Below are 5,163 nucleotides of genomic sequence, written 5' to 3' on the forward strand. Positions count from 1 at the left end.
ATATTCTTTCAAATTAAAACTAAAACCATTTTAAAAAGTTCTTAAAGAAACAATTTAATAATTTGTAAAGTAATAAAATAAATTTTAATTATTTGGTATTTTATAGATTGTAATTAAAAATAACATTTAATATGATAAGGCCCATGTCTAAATAAAAGGCACAATCTTAAAGGATGAGCCCCGCATTTCACCCACCTTCCTCCCAGAAAGTCAGTTCCTACCACGACTTGCTCTAAAGAAGTCGGGAAGTAGGGTCAGCTGGCAGATAAGCACTCATTTACATGAGTAACTGCCCCTAGAATTTCTCTAACCACTTCCACGAGCCATATCTTAACTTCCCTAAGATAAAGGGACGGTTAACACCCTAAAAAGCGGCACTACTCCAACGGTGGTTATTGGTTCACCACTATAAATACACTGACACTTCTCAGGTATCTCTAAGTCCCAATACTCTCTAGACCTGCTCACACTCTTGCTGACTTAGGCATCGGAGTGTCTTTGCAGGTACCACCCCCCTCACCTCTCACGAACAGGTCGGACGGAGCCCGTGGATCGTCAATCCACCTACAGGCCTCCTCTCTCATACGTTTGGGCCAACCTATACCGTCCAGCCCATTAATCTCCGGTTACCCATCGTAACATTGGCGCCGTTGCCGGGGACCCGAGAGATCAACCAGTGATGGCGGACAGATCCCCTGAGGAGGGTCATGTAGAAACAGATTCCGAACAAGAGAATCTGGATACCGGAAATAACGACGCGGACTTAACCCTCCGTCAGGAAACCAACGATCAACACAGAGAGGGTACCTCCGGAGTCAAAACCCCGAAGGTGAATTCCTCTGAAGGCCGCGAATCGGAGAAGGACGGACAGTCCCACGCAATTGAACTTATGGGATTAGTCCATGTCCACCAAAGTCGCTTGGAACAACTAGAACAGAAACGGGAGCGACAAAGGGAGATAGAAAAGCACCTAAGAGAGGAGATGGATCGACGAAAAGAGTTAGAGAAAAACTCTTAAAGTTAGAATCCTCCCTCAAAGGTCGGAACTCCCGTGACGACAGAGAAGAATCGCCCCTAGGAGGGGAAGATCCTTTTAGTGAGGACATAATGAGGGCAAAGGTTCCAAAAAACTTTAAAAGCCCCGATATGGACCTCTACGATGGAATCACAGATCCAAAGCATCACCTAAGCAACTTTAAAAGTCGGATGTATCTGGCTAATGCTTCTGATGCTACGCGATGCAAAGCTTTTCCGACAACCTTGTCGAAAGCAGGATGAAGTGGTTCGACAGCCTCCCTCCGAGGTCAGTAACCAGTTTTGAGGACCTCTCAAGGAAATTTCTGATGAGGTTCTCCATCCAAAACGACAAAGTAAAACATGCGCCAAGCCTCCTGGGAATAAAGCAGGAGGTCGGAGAATCCTTACGAACCTACATAGAAAGGTTTAATAAAGCATGTCTAGAAATCCAAGACCTGCCCACTGAGGCAGTCATAATGGGGTTAGTCAATGGGCTTAGAGAAGGTCCCTTTTCACAGTCCATATCTAAAAGACACCCCACCTCCCTAAGTGATGTACAGGAAAGAGCCGAAAAGTACATCAACATGGAGGAAAATGCTAAGCTGAGAGACCTAAGTTGGCGACCTGGGCACCCTCCCTCAACAAAAGAGAGGGAGAGAGAAACCAAGAAGAAGGAAGAACTCGGTCTCGATAGACCAAGGAAATATCACTCTTATACTCCTCTAAAAGTCTCTATAGTGGATGTATACAGAGAAATTTGTAATACTGAAAGGCTACCACTCCCCAGACCCATTAAAAATGAAAAAGGGGGGAGCCGCAGCGACTACTGTGAGTATCATAAAATATATGGTCACTCCACAAACGACTGCTACGACCTTAAAAATGTGATAGAAAAGCTGGCTAGAGAAGGTCGGCTTGACAGATATCTCATAGAAAGGTCGGACAGTCATGGGAAGAGAAAGCGAGATGATATGGATAGAAGAGACCCACCACCACAGACTCCGGAGAGACATATCCATATGATCGCAGGGGGTTCGCGGGAGGGGGACTCACCAAATCCTCTCGCAAAAGGCATCTCAAGAGAGTCTACCAGGTCGGAGGAGAGTCATCCGACCTCCCTACCATCTCATTCACAAAAGAAGATGGGCAAGGAATAATCCCTGGACACGACGATCCAGTGGTAATAACTATGATCCTAGCAAATGCTCATCTCCATAGAACCCTAGTAGACCAAGGAAGCTCAGCGGACATTCTTTTCAAACCCGCTTTTGACAAACTAGGGTTGGATGAAAAAGAGTTAAGAGCCTACCCCGACACCTTGTACGGATTAGGTGACACGCCAATAAAGCCACTGGGATTTTTGCCCCTCCACACCACTTTTGGAAAAGGGGAAAAATCAAAAACTCTGAGTATAGACTTCATAGTCATCGATGTAGGGTCAGCATATAATGCTTTAATCGGCAGAGCTACCCTTAATCGACTCGGAGCGGTGGTATCCACTCCCCACCTTTGTATGAAATTCCCGACCTCAGCGGGGATAGCAACGGTAAGGGGAGACCAGAAATTGGCAAGAAAATGCTACAATGAAAGCCTAAACCTGAGAAGAAAGGGCCGAGAAGTCCACACAATAGAGCTCGGAGGCGCAAGGGCCAGAGAAGAGCTGCGATCACAGCCGGGAGGAAAAATCGAGGAGATACAGGTAGGCGAAGAGGAAAGGAAAAATACTCACATAGGAGCCAACCTAGGGGAAACCCTAAAACAAGGGTTGACTAAGCTCTTAAGAGATAACTCTGATCTCTTCGCTTGGAAGGCATCCGACATGCCTGGGATAGATCCCGAGCTCATGTCCCACAAGCTTTCGGTCTACCCGGGGTCCCGACCTGTACAACAAAGAAGACGCAAGCTCGGCCCAGAACGAGCCCTGATAGTAGAAGAGCAAGTACAGGCGCTCCTGGAAGCCGGTTTCATCAGAGAAGTCAAGTATCCAACATGGCTAGCCAATGTAGTGCTAGTCAAAAAACAAAATGGCAAATGGAGAATGTGTGTCGACTATACCGACTTAAATAAGGCTTGTCCCAAGGACCCTTATCCACTGCCAAGTATTGACACCCTAGTAGACTCCAGCTCGGGGTATCAATACTTGTCGTTCATGGACGCCTACTCGGGGTATAACCAAATCCCGATGTATGAGCCAGACCAGGAGAAGACGTCATTCATCACGCCCAGAGCTAACTTCTGCTACGTGGTCATGCCATTTGGATTGAAAAATGCAGGAGCCACATACCAGAGGTTGATGAATAAGGTGTTCGCCTCTCACCTTGGAAGCCTAATGGAAGTATACGTCGACGACATGCTGGTGAAAATCGAAAAAGAAGTCGACCTCTTGTCAGATCTCTCACGAGTCTTTGACACCATAAGGTTACACGGGATGAGATTAAATCCCACAAAGTGTGCCTTCGCGGTAGAGGCAGGAAAATTTCTAGGGTTTATGCTGACACAAAGAGGGATCGAAGCAAATCCTGATAAGTGTAGAGCTATCCTAGAGATGAAAAGCCCAACTTGTTTAAGAGAGGTCCAACAACTGAATGGCCGACTTGCAGCCCTCTCCAGATTTTTGGCAGGATCAGCACTAAAATCCCTTCCACTGTTCTCCTTATTGAGAAAGGGATGTCGGTTCGAATGGACTCCTGAATGCGAGGAGGCGTTCCAGGAGTTTAAAAGATTCTTGAGCCAACCTCCTATCCTGACCCGACCTATAGCTGGAGAAGACCTCGTCCTATACTTATCTGTAGCAGACAAGGCCGTCTCATCGGCCCTGATAAGAGAAGACGAGGCCGGTCAGCACCCAGTATATTTCATCAGTAAAGGTCTACAAGGTCCTGAGCTAAGGTACCACAAACTAGAGAAGTTTGCCTACTCCTTAGTAGTAGCCTCACGAAGGCTACGGCCTTACTTTCAAGCTCACACAATAAGAGTCCGCACGAACCAACCCATGAAGTAAATCCTCCAAAAGACGGATGTTGCAGGGAGAATGGTTCAATGGGCAATAGAACTCTCCGAGTTCGACTTGAAGTATAAAACTCGGACGGCGATTAAAGCCCAGTGCCTCACCGACTTCATTGCAGAATACGCAGGAGACCAAGAGGAAAAACCAACTACATGGGAACTCTATGTAGATGGATCCTCAAACAAAACAGGAAGTGGAGCAGGCATAATATTGGTGGATGAAAGAGGAACCCAGATAGAGGTTTCCCTCAAATTTGAATTCCCAGCTTCAAATAATCAGGCAGAGTATGAAGCCTTGATTGCTGGATTGAAGCTGGCGGAAGAAGTCGGTGCTGCAAAGGTGATGATATATAGCGACTCGCAAGTGGTGACCTCCCAGATAAGTAGAGAGTATCAGGCAAAGGACCCAAATATGAAGAGGTACTTGGAAAAAACTCTGGAACACCTTGGGCACTTTGCAGAAACCGAGGTCAAACACATAACTCGGGATCTAAATAGCAGAGCAGACGCCCTATCCAAGTTAGCAAGTACCAAGCCAGGAGGGAATAACAGAAGCCTGATCCAGGAAACTCTCCAGGAACCCTCCGTAGTAAAAGAGAAAGACAAACAAGAGGTCCTTGAGGTAGTCGGATTAAGCCTCGGATGGATGAACCCCTTGGTCGAATACATGAAATTCGACATCCTCCCAAAAGAGGAAAAAGAGGCTAAGAAAATCCGAAGGGAAGCACAACACTACACCTTGGTGAAAAATATTCTCTACAGGAGGGGGATATCAACACCATTGTTAAAGTGCATACCGACCTCAAAAACCACCGAGGTATTGGAGGAAGTCCATAGTGGGATCTGCGGAAATCATCTCGGGGCAAAGTCATTAGCCAGGAAAGTGATTCGAGCTGGATTCTACTGGCCGACCTTGCAGAAAGATGCGACCGAATTTGTGAAAAAGTGTCAACCATGCCAAATGCATGCAAATTTCCACGTGGCTCTCCCGGAGGAGCTCATCAGCATCACTTCTCCATGGCCCTTTGCGAAATGGGGAATGGATTTGTTAGGTCCTTTTCCCCAGGCGCCAGGACAAGTCAAATATCTGATCGTGGGAATAGATTACTTCACAAAATGGATAGAAGCAGAACCATTGGC

Source organism: Arachis ipaensis, chromosome B03 (genome assembly GCF_000816755.2).
Source record: "Arachis ipaensis cultivar K30076 chromosome B03, Araip1.1, whole genome shotgun sequence".
In the NCBI taxonomy this organism is placed as follows: Eukaryota; Viridiplantae; Streptophyta; class Magnoliopsida; order Fabales; family Fabaceae; genus Arachis; species Arachis ipaensis.